The sequence below is a fragment of the Cotesia typhae genome, unplaced genomic scaffold, assembly GCF_013202065.1.
Source record: "Cotesia typhae breed Kobodo isofemale line unplaced genomic scaffold, CoteBio_Ctyphae scaffold_13, whole genome shotgun sequence".
Classification (NCBI taxonomy): Eukaryota; Metazoa; Arthropoda; class Insecta; order Hymenoptera; family Braconidae; genus Cotesia; species Cotesia typhae.
In genome coordinates this window covers 7,681,785-7,702,689 of record NW_027423774.1, presented here as the reverse complement: position 1 = coordinate 7,702,689, position 20,905 = coordinate 7,681,785, and the positions used below count along the sequence as shown (strand labels likewise).

The 20,905-nt window shown below is 30.6% G+C and overlaps 1 protein-coding gene across 5 annotated transcripts in view; it reads left to right on the top strand.

The window, feature by feature from the left end:
* The first annotated feature begins 4,281 nt into the window (after window positions 1–4,281).
* LOC141535542 (very long chain fatty acid elongase 7) overlaps window positions 4,282–20,905 on the top strand; it is a 73,165-nt gene continuing 56,541 nt past the window's right edge. For 2 of the 5 annotated variants that reach the window (XM_074255508.1, XM_074255510.1), the window contains exons 1-2: window positions 4,282–4,807; window positions 4,870–4,932. The gene's annotated coding sequence lies outside the window, so the exon portion shown is untranslated. Of the gene's footprint in view, window positions 4,808–4,869; window positions 4,933–19,804; window positions 20,275–20,905 lie in introns of those variants that run through there. The other 3 variants (XR_012480606.1, XR_012480605.1, XM_074255509.1) reach the window with 3 other exon arrangements.

Below are 20,905 nucleotides of genomic sequence, written 5' to 3'. Positions count from 1 at the left end.
CGCTTCTCTAGCAAAGTGAAGCAGTCTTCCTATCCTCGTCTCCAGGAGTTCAGTGATGCTATTTATGTCCACCTTCAGGACTTCTTTGCGAAGTCTCTCCAGCGTCTCACATGAAGAGGTGTCTCATCCTCCTTGCCACATCTGAGGCATTTGGTGTCTTGTGTCAGTCCCAATTTGCCTAGATGCTTTGCTGTTGTCCGGTGTCCCGTGATAAGCCCTACGACTGATTTAAGTCGTGATCTATTTAGGCTGATCAGGCTGGATCCTATGTTACTATTAGGTCCTTGTAGGAAGGCCCTCGTATGATGCATGCCTTCGGCTTTCAGCCATAGATTGGTAACCCTATTACTGGTGTACCCCTCTAAACAGCCGTTAATGTAGCTCGGAGGCACCGGGGTTGTGCAAGTAGGGAGCCCACTGCTTGGGTTGGCACCCTGCTTGGCCAGTTGATCTGCCATCTCGTTGCCATGGATTCCACCGTGACTTGAGACCCATACGAGCTTGACGTGGTTTGTTGCCGCCAGCTGTTCTAGAGCCTCAATGCATTCATAAGTCAGCTTAAAGTTCACAATGATGGATGTCATCGAGTTTATTGCAGCTCGGCTGTCACTGCAGATATATATGTGTCTATTCTTGTGATTATGTTGAATGATATATTCAACACAGGATTTTATAGCATATATCTCTGCCTGTAGGATGGATGCCGTAGGCCCTAGTCTCATTGAGAGTTCTGTTCTAGTCCCTTTGCTCTATACGCCTATTCCTGTACCTGCTTTTGAGCTGGATCCGTCTGTATACCAGACTAATCCTTTAGGTACCAGTAGTTCTTCCGCATTATCTAGCCATTCTCGCCTTGTCGGCGATATTGCCTGATAGAGTTTCCTGAAGTAGTATCTGACCGGGCATCGGTCTCCTCCAAGAGTTAGAGTCTCCTTGAAGTCCTCTACCTCCAAGATGCCTGCATGCCCGTATGATGCCTTTCTCCATAGTCCTCCAAATTGCAGTCTGGGCGCCGTTTTGATCGCCGCTGATTTTGCGTATGGACTCGGGGGCCTTACATTTAGTAATGCTCCCATTGTTAGGGTAAGTGTCGTTTTCATCGACCCCGTTATACCCAGCATGGCTAGTCTGTAGACCTTATTCAGCGCCTTGGTGTTTGTGGCCCGCTTTAGTGCCGGCCACCAAACCACCGAGGCATATATAGTCTGTGGGACTAGAATGGCTTCGTATATCCACTTCATCATTCTAGGTTTCAGACCCCACGTGTTTCCGAACATTCTCCTGCAAACTCCAAAGGTGGCAGTGGCCTTTTGTGCTTGACTGGAGATGTGCGATCTCCAGCTCAGTTTCTGATCTAAGGTGACGCCTAAGTAGCGTATCTCCTCAGTGAATCTGAGCTGTTCATTAGAAAAGAATGGTGCCTTAACAACGAATTTCCTTTTCTTTGTTAATAGTACTAGTCCTGTCTTGCCAGGGTTCACCTTTAAGGCCCTGACTATGCACCATTCTTGGATGTGATCGAGAGCGCGCTGCATCCTCGACCTCAATTCTTCCGGATGAGAGCCTTTAACAAGAATTGCCACATCGTCGGCGTAGCCAACGGCGTGTATCTTCTTGTCATTTAGCTTTTTTGGAAGACTGTTGACTACCAGTAGCCACATTAGAGGTGATGAAATTCCGCCCTGTGGGCAGCCTCTCTTCACCCGTGCCTCAACGTTATTGCTAAGTTCGGTGCTAACCGTCCTGAGCCTGAGCATATTGTGGATCCACCTTGTAATTGAGTCTTCTATTTTGAAGTCCTCTACGGCGTTCCGTATCGATTCGAATGGGGTATTGTCAAAGGCCCCTTCGATATCGATGAATACACCTAGAACGGCTTGTTTTCTATGGAAGGCTTCTTCTACGTATTTTACTACGCTGTGCAGTGCCGTTTCAACGGACTTGCCCGCTTGGTATGCATGTTGAGAGTGGTGTAGTGATTTGTGTACCAGTGCTCCATCTCTTATGTACCTGTCAATCAGTTTTTCTAACGTTTTCAGTAGAAATGATGAGATGCTTATGGGTCTGAAGGATTTTGCTCGGTCATACTCTCTTTTTATTGTTTGTCTTCTTCGGAAGACAGGCAGCCTCGTAGGACCTTAGGATTGAATCCTGTAGGTCTCTGGTTGCCAGCTCTATGCTCTCCTTGGTCCACAGTTCCCTGCTGGTCTCGCTAAGCCTGCTTCCTAGTTCCGCTCTATAACGGTCCCAGTCTGTACGCTTTGGATCCCTGCAAGACCTTGTTTCCCTTTGCGGAGTGTCTCCCAAGATAGAGAACGTTATTTGACGATGGTCTGAGAGGGTGTCCTCTTTACTGACCCGCTATCCTGGTATTGATTGGGCAATCCTGGACTTAATATCCTGATAATTAGTAACAATTAATTCCCAATAGTATAATAAATTAATTTATCTAATAATTCACAAACTTTTCAATTCAATAAATTAATACGCGGATATTAATTCAATTCAAATAAACGATTTTAAGAACTCAATTTTGAATATCCCTTAACTTAATTTTCATAAATAATTCGCGTCATAATATTTATGAATAATTCACAATAAATTGTTTTATAATATAAATTAATCCAAGTAAAATAATTCTCAATATAAATTTCAATAAATTCCGTGTAAAATTATCCAATTATAAGAATCGCCAAAAATTGGCATACGTAAAGTGGACGCCAAATATCCACTAGCTTGTTAGTTTTGATCTTGGGTGTACAGCTTAACTACGACGTAAAATATCTACGTCTACGACTACCCGTGATTAAATTTCTCAAGTACAGTGACAAACTAAAAAGTTGAAGATAGATTTCTCTATGAGAATTCGATTAACAGAAAAATGAGGACATATGCAAATTTTACGCGTGGCAGAACTAAAATTTCTTTGATATTGTAATGTAGAATTGACAATCAAATCGAAAATAAATAGGTTAAATTTTCCAATTTAGTGATATAATTCGATAATTTAATTTAGAGTAAATCAAGAAATCATGCATTCATTGATGATGTAATCATTGCAAAGAAAATTAGGTATAATTTTAGAATATTTGATTGAGTTTAAAAAAATTTCAAGACCGATTTAATTGTTTATAATGAATTTAAATTAAGGTTAATAAGTTTCATAATCAGTATATATTCGTGTGCAAGATTCGATCTTCATATTTTTAATAATCAACAAAATTCTCGAAATTTTTTTTCGATATCGCCAGAGGAAAAATTTCAATTTCTAACAAATATAAAGTTTAAATCTTTTAAGTATGTATGTAAAGGTGTAAACTTTTCATAACTTCCAAACCAGCTAACTAATTAAAATGTATGTTTACGTTTTTCAAAATTGTCCTAGTAAGCTTCGATTCCATAAAAATTTCATTCGGTGCATCCCATTAGATTTTAAAAAACCTAAAAATTAAAATTAGAAATAATTTCTTCGTCTTAGGAATAAAATATACTTTTATACAAGAAATACGATGCTGGATTTATGGCTAGTATTTTAAAATAATTGTGTAAAAGTTTATTTGAAAACATACTATATTACTTTTTGAAAATTCAGTATTCATTTTTTTATTGAATAATTTAAAATCTTTAATAACTAATTCATTGTCTTCGAAGGCGATCAAGGTTTGTAAAACTAAATATTACGGAAGTAATATTTGAATATAAATAAACATTCATTTTTATCGTATATATAAATAATTACAACATTTATGTATCGTTAATGTACTCGATTTTCGATAATTAACCTCTTGTTCACACACTTTAATGTATTTTGAGGTCAGTATTTACATATTTTCATCAATTTGAATAATCAAAAACGTCATAAATTATTTCTTTTGTAAAATATACTAAAAATTTTGCTGCAATCTCATTTTTTATCTTATCGGAGTGAACAAATTGAAATGAAGCAATAACTTTAATTTTAAAGAATAATAATTTCACAAATACTGTTTGCTTTATGAAAATATACGAAATATTTTTTATAACTTTATTTGGAATATTTATAACATTTATTGAGTAAATACATTATATAGATTTTCAAATTCTATTGGTGACGGTAATTATTTATTAAAAATGATAATGCTAAGGTTCATCTAAAACATAATTCCGTGAAAGATGTAAATTAAAAATTAAGAAATATAAATAATTCATGAATATTCAGATATGCAAAAAAATTCAATTTTCGCAAAGTAAATTACTTAATGTTTTATAATTTTAAAGTTATTCGATACCGTATAACGCGGATAGGCGCGTGTGTGCGTGAAAGTCTGTGTCGACAGTAAATAATAAAATATATTTGAATTTGTAAACAATACACCTTAACTTACTACTTTCAGATAAATCTGTTATAATAAAGTACTTTTACCAAAAATTTTTTTGTATTAATAGATGATGAAATTTGTTTTTATTTCTGTAGATTAATTGATTGACATACATTATGAAACTTTATTATTGGTAACATGCAGTTAAATATAGAAATTTAAATACAAATACGATGTTGATTCAGCAACCAATACATCGGAGTAGGGGTGATTGGATTTATCATCATAATTAACGCTATAACCACTAGACTCAGGAAACAAGTATAAGAGGGTGGGAGCGCTCCTACTGAAGATCGTCATTTCATATTACTATCGCTTGACCATGGTTCTCCTTGGCGGTGGCACTGGTAAGGATTCTTCGAGGTTGTTGAGTTAACTTGTAGAGTGCAACACTTTTCTGTTAGTCAGTGGTCCAGTTATTTACCAAGAGTCAAGTTTAAACCGTGAGGGTGATTATAGCTATTAAAGTTTATATTTCTCAAAATTTTTTAATTATTTAAAAATTTTACAGTTTGTACGTTCGGTAAACTCGTCTTAAGATTTTAAATCATCACATAATAAACCACAAAGAAAGGTCAGTACATTTTTCTGTTATATGAAATAAATTCGACATTCTTTAAGAAAATCTATTGGTCACTTACAATCATATTTCACAATTTACAATTCTATCTTTTGTCTTATAAGGTACGACGTTATTATTTAGAAACAAATTACAGTCATTTGAAGTCATATTAAAATAATACCTATTGTTTTGTTTTAGCTCATTTTATTTTTGTAATTACTTAAACCTTCATGACTATAATTTTCACTGTGAGCTTCTCTTAGTTTTTTTTGTTTCCGTAATTTATTATTCATTAATGCGTTTATATCCAAGAATGTATATAAATAACTATATTGATATTTACATAATTAATTGAAAATTTTATTTCTGTGATCGTAAAATTGCGCAGATATTAGTAATTGTAATAGATAAAAAAAACTTAATTATTCAATGCAATTTGCAATTTATAATACATTGCCAATTAATTATTAAAGTAAAACAATAACAAAGTACAATGTTTCAGTAATACAGTTAATGATAAGTATAAATAATCTCTAATGATATGTTTTACAAGTTGCAAGAGTAGATAAACGTTAAAAACAGTTTACAATAATTTTATGTCACTTAATATTACCATATAATGTATACAGCACATTTATTATAGCATATATTATTATTTATCATCATGCGCATTACAAAATTATTATTAGTTGTACTTAATACAAAAATAAAATAGCCGCGTTAGTTTTCAATTTAAAATTTTGCAAAAAAATAAATTCTTGTATAATTTTTATATCTATGATATCTTTAAATATCAGATAAAAAGAATTGAATCAATAATTCATTTTCACAATACCAAAATCGTTTTTCTAATATTTATTATTAAATACGCACATAATAAACATAATCTTTATACCGTCTACATTTCTATAACTACAGCTAAGGCCGTATGCAGTTACTGATCTTAGGTTATTACAAATCAGCAGGCAATAACATTATTTCAATAAACATCATTATTATACTACACTGTTGTCTTATTAGAATTTTGCAATATTCTCCTTGATTGATTAACCGTAGAGAAGGAAAAGTTATTTTTTAAATTCAAATTTTGCTTATTCTTCATAATAACTTGAATTAAAGAAAATACTCAATACATCGATAGATCTGTAAATTGTTAAATTAGTATAAAAAAATATGAATCATGATCAATTTACTTTTTGAATAAAGATATTTGTACACTTCTCACAAAATTTAAGAGAAAAAGAAAAAAAAACGTGTGGTGTCGTAGGATACCAGATAGGAACGACGGAGTCTTTTAAGGTTAAGAGTTTATTAGTTTTTGGAGTTAATCGATAAAGTCGTTAACAAGTTATTCCAAAAAAAAAACAACGTAAAAAAAAATTTTTTTCTTAGTTTTTTTAAGATTTTTCAAAATTTCCCAAAATCTATCGGTCCAAATCGGTTCAAATTTGCAGGAAATCTAAGTTTGAGAGAATTCTTTGGAACGCTGTTTGGTAGGTTCCGATCGGTTTAGTCGTTTAAAAGTTATGAGCGGTTCTCATACTTACACGGAAAGAAAATTATACGAAAAATTATGATAAAAACATCATAAGTTTTTGGAGTTGACAGATAGAGCCGTTTAAAACTTATTCCGAAAAAACCACTTTTAAAAAAAATTTTATAATTTTTTTTTTAGTTTTCTCTAAATTCTTCAAAGTCTATTGGTCCATATCGGTTCAAATTCACAGGAAATCTAAGTTTAAGGAAACTCTCTAGTTTGGTAGATTCTAATCGGCTTAGTTGTTCAAAAGTTATAAGCGGTTCGCATACACTTCGCTGAGAAAATTGAAGATTTTAAAAAATCGCGAAGTTAATAGTTTTACCCCGTTTTGCAAAAATCGAGCTTTCATCAGATCCCGACGTTTAAAGGTCATAGAAAGCTTCTCTGACCATCCTCTCGAGGGTGTGACCATGTGTGTGTGTGTGTGGGGAAGGGGGGGTAAACATCCTACAACTTTTGAATGGCTTGACTGATTTCATCGCGGTTGGCGCCTTTCGAAAGAGTTTGGCCAAACTTAGATTTTGAATACAATTTGGACTAATTTTGACCGATAGATTTCGAGAAATCTCAAATAAACTGTAATAGAAATTTTGTTTAAGAGTGGTTTTGGTGGAATAACTATTAAACGGCTCTATCAATCAACTCTAAAAAAAATCAGCTGTTAACCTTGAAAAACCACGTCGATCACCGCTAATCCGGTCAAAATCGGTTGATTCGTTCGAGAGATATCTTCAACGAAAGAAAACCGAAAAAAGTGTTTTTTCGGAATTAATTGTATAATTAATGTACAAAAACGTATCATGTATGCTTCGAGTAAGATAATAAATAATTTTATTTACCATCATTTACTAATCTATATATACGATATAATCGTTCATGAGGAATAAACTTCAGTCGTGCTTCGGAGCTGACAAACACAATTTTTTTTTTTGGCTGGTTGAATTTTATTTTATAACAATTTTAGGTTGTTACAAGTTTACATTTTGCATCATTTTTATTAATCATAATTTAATTTTATCTTTTTTAATAATCAACTCATTTTATGAACGGCATCATTTTCAGTTTTCAAAATTTTTAGTTTACAACCGTACCAGTTTACAAACGGCTGTTTTCTAATATATTTTAAAACATACTTAAATTAATGTCGACGATTGTATGTGTGGGTCTTATTTTCGGTATTGTAACTGTAATGAAATTATCATTTTATTATAACTACAGGGCTTATGCCAAAAACATACTTTGTTTCTAGCATGTATTAAAAATACTTAATACATAAACACAATTTTCATACATGATAAATATTTCTCTAGACAAAATATGTTTATGTTTGAGATAAACAATGACAGCGAAAGAAGATAAGAAACGAATCAGACTATTTTTGAGATTTTATTCTGGTAAAAGCATTCTTACGAAATATTTTTATTCTATATATTTTATATATCATTTAATGATCTTAAAAAATAAATTAAAATACTATTTTTTGTTTTTACTTGTGTGCACTTTAAATTATTTTAAATTAAAACGATTGAAATGTAAACTTTTATAATAAATATGTTTGCGATATCGACTTTTTGACGGTCTTTGTCGAGGTAATAGTACAACCAAAGTCAACATTCATAGTCGTCAGGAACTTGTTTCAAGGTTAAGCTGTTGAAAAACGACTTAGTGAAGGGCGCGTGCATGATTACCTCAAACTGAATAATAACTTATTGAAATACGCGCAAGTGACGAATTTTTGTACTTTGTTAACAGTGCATAATTGTTTCAATAATGACTAATAAAATTAACGTCATAATGCATATATAGCCAATATTTGGCATTAAACGATATTAGCTTTTAAGAGACATCTTTTTTGATTGATATTACTTTACAGCTTAAAACACGTTCTTTTGATTACATTTTAGCATGACCGGTTCAGATTTTTCCTTCTTGGAGAACTATGATCTTCTGTGAAAGATTATCTTAAAAAAAAAAAAAAAAAAAAACGAATATAATGATGCAGTCTTGTAATTTTTTTTTTTATTTGGTTTCGAAATCACGAAGGTAAAACATTGGTTATCAATTTGTTGCTTCAGAATGTTACAACTTTAATCGATGAAACAATCGATGAAAACTGATACAAGTCGTTTACTATAGAGATTCCCGTAATGATAGAAGAAATGCTCAGGGACGCGCAAAATATAAAACTTAAAGATTATTCGATTAAATAAATTTTTTGCTTTCTTCATTTTTTACTGATAAGCCGTCGAAATCAAGCCAAATATATTAAAACAAAAAGTGCTTGAATTATAAAAAGTACACTACTGCAATCCTGTTTACCTTGATTTACGTTCTCTTAATATTACTGTCCTTCATAATCTCTAGACCCCTAAATGTTATAATTATACTATAAATTTAAAAAAACAAATTATGAAGATAACAATTATCATTAGAAAAAAAAATGAAATTAATTCAATATCCATTCGTATCTAGAATTTATGACATGTTGTTTAATTTTTGATAACTAAATAATTGTATTCAAATTTCTATACGATGATAAATTTTAGATTTATTATTTTAGAGGTCAGTTGCAGAGAAAAATATATTTAAAAATAACATATAATTTTAAATCATTGTCTACACGGAAAAAAGTAAACTGTAATAAATAACAGTCGATTTATAATAAGTAATGATCAACTGCTAAAAATTATCACTTCAAACAATAAAATCATGATTCTACTATTCATATTGTCATATTTACAATTTAAACCTTACAATTTACTCTTTACATAGAAGAAAATACTATTTCAAACAGTAATATCCGTCATGTAAATGTCTAAAATGTTAAAGTATAATAATTAAGAATTCAGACTTTAATATTTATCATTTCGTACCTAAAAAATGATGTTATGATATGTAAAAAGTATAGAATAAAGTAAGTAAATTTCGAATACAAGCAACGTCAATATTTACAAAGTAAAATGGTAAATTTTAAACGCAACGCTAAAAATCAAACTGTAATTATTGACTTGCTTAGACTGGTAAAATGTATATATTAAAAGTATAATTTTTAATGTTTGAAATATTAAATTCTCCCAGAGTGAGACCCCCTTCTCTTTTATCTGAGTTCCCCTTCTCTTCATAATATGGACTATATATTAAAATGGCAATTTTTACTGTTTGAAACTGTAATTTTTGAAGATAAAAGAGTCGTTATTAATTATAGTGACAACTACTAATTACTTATTTTGGATATTAAATTATAAATTGTGGCTTTTATACTTTCTACATTAAGTTCTGTAATATTTACATTTTTGCCACCCCGATGTCCGCTTTACTGTTTGAAACTATAAAAACTAACTGGAATCCGAGTGAATATTACAGTTTACTTTTTTCCGTGTATCTAATAAAAATCAAGCACTTGTATGATATATTGATACGAGAAAAAAAATTAACTCTTCAAGGTTAAGAAAATTATAATTACTTTCCGTATTAGTTGCATGCAATTACTATTACAAAAAATAATTTCTTTCTTATGATATTAGAAATAAACAAATAACTTCATTGCTGATAGAAAACGTGATTACAAGAAAAAGAAAAAAGGTAGGAATATAAATTATTTAGATTCTATACTAATCGTAGTAACTTCAAATTATAATGCAAAAAAATATAGTTCTTCCTAAAATGAAAGAAATTGTACATATTGTTATTTGTCATAATGTACGTAGTGTACCTTTGTGAATTGACACAAATAATGTGAGGCGCAAAATGTGCTCATCTATTAGTCCAGTCGGCCTGGAAATAAAAAGGAGGTTGTTGGCAACTTTTCAACAAATGGTCCGATTTTTTATTTTTTTTTTCTTTTTTTAATTCTCAGAATAATATTCTGAACATTTGTGTGTATGTGGCAAGTGTTGTTTTTTTTTGTTTAGAAATTGCGTTTTAGCGTTGAGCTTTAAATTACAATATCTCGGAAACAACGCAAAAGTAGTCCAGACATGTTGTGTGTGAAATTTAGAAAATTGAATAAGAAATAAAATGAGCCAAATCCGATGTCTCTACAACCAATAGTTTACGAGATATTAATTTTTTAATGAAAAAATAATGCGGTTCTGCTGAAGCGCTTCTAAACAAATAGCTGTAACACCGTGAAAAATTAATCGATTTACTTTTTTTTTTTTTTTTAATTAAAGCTTTTTTTGTCTTCTATCAGCAAAAAATCAGGTAAGCTCAAAAAATTTTTTTTGAATTTATATAAACAATTTCCAATTTTTCGAATGTCTGCATTAAAAAATAGTTAAAATAAAGCAAAAATTATTTTGTTTGTATGAAAAAATTTTTTCGGCAATAAAGAATCGACATGAGAAAAAGAATTTTGAAAGAAAAATTTTTTTAACACAAAAATACAGGTAACAAGTTTAAAAAAATATTAGCTCTACGGGGATTCGATGTCCGGATCCGAAACATAGCGCGTGCGCCATTCCCTTCAAACCGCTGTCGGAGGAAGATGGGGGAAATAATCATAATGTGAGAGAAATAATAACAATTGTAATAGTCTAGTCAACAAGTGCCTTTTAGGTCAAAATTTTTTCGAAGGCTCGAAAAAATATGATTGAGGTGTCATTCGATTTGTTATCACATCTAGAAAGTTTTTGAAAAATTTGAAGATGCGCTCGCAAAAATTACAAAAGTTATAAACAATTAACTAAAAAAAAAAAAAGGGGGTTTAGTTTTTTACTTATATCTCAAAAACTTTCTGAGATATCCAAAATTTGAAAAAAGTTCCAAAAAGAGGAGGAAATTTCCTAAAAAAAGTCTCGACTCCCGGAATTTCAGGATTAATATTTATAATTTTTACAGAGGGCTGAAAATACGCCCGAAAACGGGCGCTCAGATATCCCGAAGCCACGCCCCCTTGGTACCTTTTAACAAAAAATATTATTTAAACATATAAAATATTAAAATTAAAAATTGAAAAAATTCAGGCACTTACAGAATAGACAAATAAATAATAATGTGTCATCAAAAATTTTTTATCGCGATTTTTCATTAATTTATGCATTAGTTAATTAACAATTTCGTATAGCTTGTACATCAACATTGCAAGTGAGATAATTATTAAACTATGAATCTCAAATTTTTTTCACCTCGCTGAGCTGTTTTTCTATGACTACAGAATGAATTCCTATCGGTAGAACTCAATAATCGTTAATCCCCACATTGTTATTAACAATTTACGTCGGTGACAAATTAAAAATTTAAATAAATCCTGTAAAAAAATTTTTTTTTTTCAGACAATCACTTTGATTCGTTTTCCTATTAACATAAGCGACTTAAAAATGAATTTTTATAATTTTTATCATTTATTGTTTAAAAAATTGTTATAAACAAATGTGTTAATTATTAGTAATTTGAAAAATTCTTTTTGGATTCATAATCTTCAATGCAAATTATGATTTAAAAAAAAAATCGTTTCTTAAAAAAATTTTTTTGTTGCTTAAAAACGCTTTTGTTAATTAACAATTTTTTTTTATTACTTGCATTCAATATTGAGGAACCATTTTTTTTTTAAATCATAATTTCTGTTTCTCTTTGATAACTAAAAAAAAAATCTGATTTTTTAAAAATTTTCATTGTTTATTAAATAAATAATTTGTTATAAACAATTAAATTTTTTCGGTATATTTTTTTTCTTACTATACACTATGAAACACAAACAACTAACTACTTTTTTTTCATAAAAAAAATTTATTTATATTTTTTATTGAATTTTAAAAATTATTGCCTTCTATACTCCATTAGCCTCATCTAATTTTTCATGTTTAAACTAATTATATCTTGTTAACTAATTGCAATACGATAAAAAAAGTTAAGACTTACTTGTTCTTTATTAATCAAGGAATAAATTAAGCCCAAAATTCATGATCTTAACGAATTATTTAATTAAGTCTTTGCATTTTTTAACGTATTGCAATTAGTTTACAAGATAATTAAACATAACATAAAAAAAAATTTTTTTTTCAGCACTTGTTTTTATAAAAAAAGGTATAAATTAATTAAATTAATCAATCGATTTCGAATTCTATGAATCGTAAATATATCTTATTGCGTGGAGAACTTTTTATTACAAAATTTTTTCTATTTGTTTAAACAAATCATTATCTGACGAAAAGAAAATCGTTTCTACAATATAGGTATCAAACGATTCGGAATTTCATGTTTAAGCGAATAGAAAAAATTAAAAAAAAAAAGTATAAGATATCTTATATAAAAGTATAAGCTATGATAAGATTTCTTTACGATTCATAAAATTCCGAATCGTTTGATACCTATGTTATGAAAACAATTTTTGTTTTGTTCATAAACTATTTTTATAAACAAAAGAAAAAAATTAAAAATAAAAAAGTTCTCCAAAAGATATGATATCTTTACGATTCATGAAATTTGGAATCGTTTAATACCTATATTGTGAAAAGGATTTTTTTTTGTTAACTGATGATTTGTTAAATAAATGGAAAAAATTTTTTAATAAAAAGTTCTCCACGCGATAGGATATCTTTACGATTCATCAAATTCTGAATCGATTGAAACATATGTTGTGCAATCAATTTTTTAAAAGTCAATTAAGACTTAGTAAAAAAACAAAAAATTACCAAGAAAATAAGAAGAGAAATAACTTCGAGTTCCTGAGCGGCCGCTTACTATTGTTATTATTTCCCTGGTATTATGATTATTTCCCCCATCTTCCTCCGACAGCGGTTTGAGGGGAATGGCGCACGCGCAATGTCTCGGATCCGGACAGCGAATTCCCGTAGAGCCAATATATTTTTTTGAACTAGTTACCTGTATTTTGTATTAAAAAAATTTTTTTTTTTTAAATTGTTTTTCTCATGTTGATTCTTCATTGCCGAAAAAATTTTTTCATGCAAAAAAGATAATTTTTGCATCATTTTAACTATTTTTTAATGCAGAAATTCGAAAAACTGGAAATTGTACATATAAATTCAAAAAAATTTTTTTGAGCTTAGCTGATTTTTTGCTTATAGAAGACAATAAAAGCTTTAATTAAAAAAAAAAAAGAAAAGTAAATCGATTGATTTTTCACGGAGTTACAGCTATTTGTTTATAAGCGCTTGAGCGGAACCGCGTTTTTTTTTTTCATTGAAAAATTAATAGCTCGTAAACTATTGGTCGTAGAGACAGCGGGTTTGGCTCATTTTATTCCTTATTTAATTTTCTAAATTTCATACGCAGCATGTCTTGACTACTTTTGCGTAGTCTCCGAGATATTGTAATTTAAAGCTCAACGCTAAAACGCTATTTTTTAAACAAAAAAAAAACAACACTTCTTACATACATACAAATGTTCAGAATCTTTTCTGAGTATTTAAAGAAAAAATCCAAAATCAGACTATTTTGTGGAAAAGTTGCCAACAAACCCCGTTTAATTTCCAGACCGACTGGACTATATTGCGTGTCATGTGACTTCAATCGACAAGCTCCAAAAGTAACCGACGGTCGTTTTTTGAATCCAGTAGCGACCAAAAATGAACTGTAAATGCTTTTAAGAAAGGTTTACACTTTCTTCTTTCTCACCCTCTATTGGATAAACGCAAGTATCTCTGTCATAGTTGTACAAAAAATTGAATCATAAAAACCATTTTATGCATAAATAAATGAAAATTCTTCAAAAAAGCGCTTCGCTCTTCAATAGATAATTTAATTATTTATCGACGAACGAAGCGTTTTTTTTTAAATTACATTTTATACATGAACAAAACATGTTTCAAAATCAACTATCAACCTCTCTTAGGGTCATTCTCTACCTGGTTCATTGCACAAAACATATTGATTGTTAAGCTTGCTAAATTTCTAACAAAATTTGATATTTTTAACGATATAAATATATCATACTTTTCGATATTGTACACTGAGAAAAAAAAATACTTTTATTAAAAAAATTTGCTTGATACAAAAATATATGTTCTTGAAAATTTTCAAGAATATATGTTCATAGCTCAAGAACTTGTTAAGTTGATTGAAATAATTTCTACTTAATTTAAATAAAGCTATTCTCTTGTTTACCTACTATCCAAAAATAAATATTGATGCTCTTCTCTTCAGAAATTAATAATCATTAATAATAGAATATTTGATCGGCATTAAGTTTCTTGAACCAAGAAAATGTAGCAGTGCATTTTGTATATACTCGTGCTCGTGAAGAAACCATGTGTACCGGTCTTCGTCAGTTTTATTGTTAGGCACTTGCGGCGCTGTCGGTCCGAGTTCCCGGGTAAAAAAAGTTATATATAATTAGATATAATTATATACAATACCATATATAAAACCATATATAATTATATATGGAAAATAGCTCTATATAATTATATATAATGATATAGAATTATTTCCATAGAAAAAAAACCGTCACGCGCGGAAACCAAACCTGGGATCTGACGCTCGAAAGACGAATCCTTTACCTGTTTACCTATGAGACTTACTTGATTAACAGAGTTTTTAACAACTACAAGTAATGTAAATCGTATGCATGATCGATGCGTAATGAACTAAATTTTTTATTTTGTTTTTAAATTATTAATTATCAATATACACTGATAGAAACATTTATTGACTGTTAATACATTAATTTATTCGAAGACAATTATTTAATTGGTTAAATTTAAATAAATCCTCTAAATTAAAATACATGAAAGTCTTGAAGCTAATAACTTAAAAATTATTCAAGGTGTATGTTTAATTATCAGCTAAATTCATAAGTTATAATTTTTTAACCAATTTACTCAAATTGAATATTTTCTAAAATATTCTTTTGCCTTCAAAATAAATGTAAAGTTAAAAACATCTTTATTTTCTCCTATGAGTTTTGGATGCCTGCATGCGGGTCGCTAGACTCAAGTACCTACTTTTATGACTCTCTGGCCGTTGAGGTCGTATAAATGCAACATCTTGTTCTCTTCGTAACCCGAACGCTCATCTGGTTCACATTCGAATATTTTCTGTTGCGACTTTCCCTCTTTTTTATATATGTAATATTTTTGTCAACGTACTTATCTTAATAATATTTCTCGGAACTATCCCACCAATAATAAAATGAAAAGAGTCTCCGTACTCTCGTGTACACAATATACGTCCAAAAGCGTCAGTCCAAAAGGATCTTTCCTAGCGACAGCTACGTCAATTCCCACCAAGCTCGCAATCCGAAAGTCAACCATAGCAACTCTTAATCAATCAATAAAAGGTTCACACACCAGTTTCCTTTATCGTTCAAATCGTCAAGTCGTTTTGTGTAAGTTCAAACGTGCCAATAACATTCTCGATCTGCAAGCTGACCAAAAGAGATACAATTGTCCATCCATACAACCCGACTAGCAGCCAACGAGCCCACCAGCTTCCAGAAATATCATCCGGCTCTCATCAATCTTTCATCAAGGAGCAGTTTCACTAAACGTAATTTGGTATAGTATTTTTATTGCATAAAAATACTAAAAGGTACGCACTCAATTCATTTATTCATTATTCTGAAATGCACGCTATCTCTTTCAAAATCATTGTTTATCTGTAAGTTTATCGTTCCGGCTCTCGAACGTCCTGAACCGCTTACGGAACAATGTATTCAATCATCTATGCACGAGTTATCAGGAAGGTTTTCATTCAGCAGCCTCCGCTCTGACTGAACCGCCTCTGGAGCAATGCTTCGTACATATAATACAGAGTTATCTGGAAGGTTTTCGTTCAGCAGCCTCCGCTCTGACTGAACCGCCCCTGGAGCAATGCTTCGTACCTACTCTTCAGGACGGAACTGGAAGGTTTTCGTTCAGCAGCCCTCGCTCTGACTGAACCACCTCTGGAAAGTCCACCTAAACACTACCTGGCCTTTTGGGTTCCTCTGCCTTACAACCAGAGGAACCTCGAGAACTGATAACTTACTTCTTTCCATATCATACAGTCCACTCGATTCTTATCTCTACTCTTCAAGATAATTCATGCAAATCAATTACAATGTGAGATTCGATTCCTAGGAAATTATTGAACGAGCATATTAAGCCAGTCCAGACCAGAGATCGAGTCAGATACCTCCGAGGAAGAGCTGAACCTCCCTTCATCAGACCTACCAGCCGACGTACCTAACTGAGTCATCAACATCCTCAATTCTGAACGAGTTTCCAGTCAACTACACTTCAGATCCTGCGGTTATCAGAGCCTGACATTTTTTCTACGATTATTATAATTTAAAGAAATTTTGTAAAAGCCCATTAGTCGGGAAATCCAATTAATTATGAAGCCCACGAAAATTATCGCTTTTTGATTATATCCGAAGGTTTTTTTGATGAGAACTTGAATATTTATGCTCGAGCAAATATTAAAAACGAATAGATTTCTTTAGTAATCTAACTATTGCATTTGTTCTCAAGGGGAAATTTTATACCTGATTTTGCTATCATATGTTATAATTAGTCGAGTAGGTTCTAAAAATACTATTGGTTTAAAAATTTATATATATATATATATATATATATATATATATATATATATATATATATATATATATATATATTAGGGTGGGTCAAAAAAATCGAATAATTTATTTTTGACTTTATACTCTGAAAAATAGGTTCGTAGACACCTAAAAAGAATTCTCTCCAAGTATAAGCTCTTAATTATAACGGGAAGGTCCTCCGCTTTGCGGGTTTCTAATTTTTTCGAATAATCAGATAAAAAAATTTATATCTCGCTTCCAACTGCTTGGAAAAATATTCCGTGGCATAGATTTTGTGAGAAATTGAATGCTTTACAAAAAAGGTCTCTTATGACTTTTTCAAAAACTCAACCGATTAAAAGATATTCATAGTTGAAGTTTGGCTATTTTAAGGAAAATATTCGTTTTTATTATGAATTTTATAAGTCGATGAAAAAAAATTATTTCGGATTGCGGAACTCATGATTTTGTAGGAAATTTACTGCTCTACAAAAATGGTCTCTTATGATTTTTTGATTAAGTGAAGCCGTTACGAGATATTCATCGTCAAACATTAACGAATATCAATATTTCCAGTTTTTGATCAATAATTCGATAAATTTTAATTTAAACTATGAGTTTCAGGAAAATTTACATAAATTTGAGTTTCGATCGATAAAGAAATGTTATAAACAATTTTTTAATATTGTTTTCAGTCTTGAGCTTGTTTGATTGCATTAAAACAAGAAATTAGAGCATTTTTTCGACATATAGCCAATGATTAGTTTAATTTGAAGTGAATGACATATTTCTTTGTCAAATCATTAATATGAAAAGTATTGAATCAAGTGAGAAACAACCAGTATTTAACTTTTTTATAGATAAATTTTTTATTGAATTATCAATTGCAATATAATTGTCTATATTTTTAACATAACAGTACGCTATTACTATAAATAATTTCTTTTATTACAATTTGGGAATGTTTTTTGATGTTCTTTGACAACTTGCAATAAGTACTGGAATTGTTCTTCATTTTTGTCAAGCATTGATTATATTCACTGACTAATGCAACAGCTCGCTCTGCTGAATCATTGACAACTTTTAGTTGTTGAAAGTATTCTTTATTTTCGAGATAACTCTCATTAGTAGGCCATAATTCAACATCGACATCAAGAAAGTCATACGGTAGATCGAAGATTTTGAAAAGATTTAATGACTTTTTAGACACAAAGTCACTCAGAGTTCTCTGCGCCAATGAATTCAAATCTTTTTAGCAATTACAAATCTTTTAGCTTTAGAATCTGTACCTTCACGAGTATTAACAGCTTCAACAATACTTTTTTTACTTCTAATGGAACGCCATCGTCAAACAGTGATAAAATGGCAAGTTCATCGCTCAAATACCATAAGTGCGAAATCATTTTTTCACACGTAGCTGAAGAAATCAAAGGATTGATATGTTTGTACTCCAATAAATTTTTCATAAACTGCAAGTCATGATAAGCAGCAGTTGTTGCAGAAGTTGATGAAAACCAAGCTTTTAAATACAATGTGACTATAAAAATACAGAAATGACGAAGACCATGCAATTCTTTCTGAGAGAGTTTGAATTCATCTCTGAATAGATACATTTTCAAACTATAAATGGCCTTAGCCATCCATCTAGCATGATGAACAGCACCAGGACGTTTGAAAGAAATCTTTTCTTGAGGCATTTCTCCAAGGAAAATCAATGATAATTCCAATAATTCTTTATCTAACTTATTATAACATTTCTTTATCGATCGAAACTCAAATTTATGTAAATTTTCCTGAACTCATAGTTTAAATTAAAATTTATCGAATTATTGATCAAAAACTGGAAATATTGATATTCGTTAATGTTTGACGATGAATATCTCGTAACGGCTTCACTTAATCAAAAAATCATAAGAGACCATTTTTGTAGAGCAGTAAATTTCCTACAAAATCATGAGTTCCGCAATCCGAAATAATTTTTTTCATCGACTTATAAAATTCATAATAAAAACGAATATTTTCCTTAAAATAGCCAAACTTCAACTATGAATATCTTTTAATCGGTTGAGTTTTTGAAAAAGTCATAAGAGACCTTTTTTGTAAAGCATTCAATTTCTCACAAAATCTATGCCACGGAATATTTTTCCAAGCAGTTGGAAGCGAGATATAAATTTTTTTATCTGATTATTCGAAAAAAATAGAAACCCGCAAAGCGGAGGACCTTCCCGTTATAATTAAGAGCTTATACTTGGAGAGAATTCTTTTTAGGTGTCTACGAACCTATTTTTCAGAGTATAAAATCAAAAATAAATTATTCGATTTTTTTGACCCACCCTAATGAGGATCTTTTTCTCGATCGAATTGGAAGCTTTGGAGGGTCATTTTAGGGTTCTGTAATACTAATTTCAACCTAAACTTGGTAAAAGCGGACAAAAATACCAAGTTTAGGCTGAAATTAAGGTTTCGCTGTACAGCTTGGGTTAATCCAAAAAACTGATGTCAGCCTCTTTACCCTCGAGTAGAATTTGGAGACTAGAATTAGTTTTTTAATTTTGACTCGGGTTACTTCAATCTTCTGAAATTCTTAAGAAAAAATAATGAAAGAAAAGTGTAATTCAGTGAAAATATTAGAAAAACAAACTTTTTCAACTCTATTTGAATATAAATACATTGTGACTTTGCAGAAGGGTTTAATATTTCGTCGTGCTCTCACACGACTTCCCTGTGCTCTATCTGGGCGTGGTCCTGAGTCTGGTTGGGGATCGTGTAAGACAGATTACTTACACCTAACTAAAAATAACTAAACACTAATGCAGAATGGAAATATAAAGTTAAATCTATTCATAGAAGATAATAAACTGTTCCAGCTTATTATTACAAACCAAGATACAACCGTGCAACACCCAATGCAGGAATCCCCCAGAGTTGACAAAGGGGCCAGGCTTGGGCCAGTACTGGGAAACTTAGCATCGGCGTACCGGTATTCGCCCAGGCCAATTATTTACCCAAGGATTAGCCAAGACTGGGAAACCTAGCCATGGCCGTTGAATATCAACTCAGACTTGAGCCAGAATTGAGTAACCTAGCCTTTGCCATTCAATGGGAGATTCAATCTTTATTAATCATCAAGTAATAGAATTTTAAACAGTAAATATTTATTGTTCAACGAATATTTGTTAGCAAATTCTAAAATTGAAAATTTATTATTTAACCAAGATAATTGCATACCGTCAAAATTGATATAGTCTCAAAAAAATTAAAATATAATAATTTACAGTTGAATTTGTGATATTGATAATTTTAAACCTCAATATTTATAATAAAATATTAAAAGCGGCATGATGGCTTTTTTGTTTGAAAAGATTATTTTTATTTTTCCTTAATACAATGTTGGTTACTTAAGCATAAAAATACATAAAAAAATTTAATCTTCTATTCTTAAATTAAAGATAATTAACAACTGGCTAGTACTTGCTAGATCTCGTTGCTTATATAAACTTTTTTATAGCTAAAACTAAAATATTTTGATATGTCTTTGTTGTTTTGATTTAACACTTAATAGTTAGCACTAGTAGATTAGAAGATGTTAAAAATTAGGAATTTAAAAAAGACATCTGCGAAGCGGCATGATAGGCGAGCGGACTAAGTTATTATCCCATTAGTTCGTTCGCACATCATGTCGTGAGGTGAGGGTTCGAGCCCCGACGGTTGTTCGAATAGTTCCAACACCAACCGTCGGGGGTCACTCCAGTAGCCGAACTGTACTATAAGTCTATATATGATCAGATCTGAAAATATATAGGTCTAACTATAATGTAATATGGTCAGACTTGCATAGTTAAATGTTATGAAAATTTTTTTTAGAAAAAAAAAAAAAAAATTCTTTCTCGTGTAAAAAAAACTTGTCATAAAATTGTCATAAAAGAGTCATAAGCTTATGGTCTTAAACGTGACACAATTTAGTACAC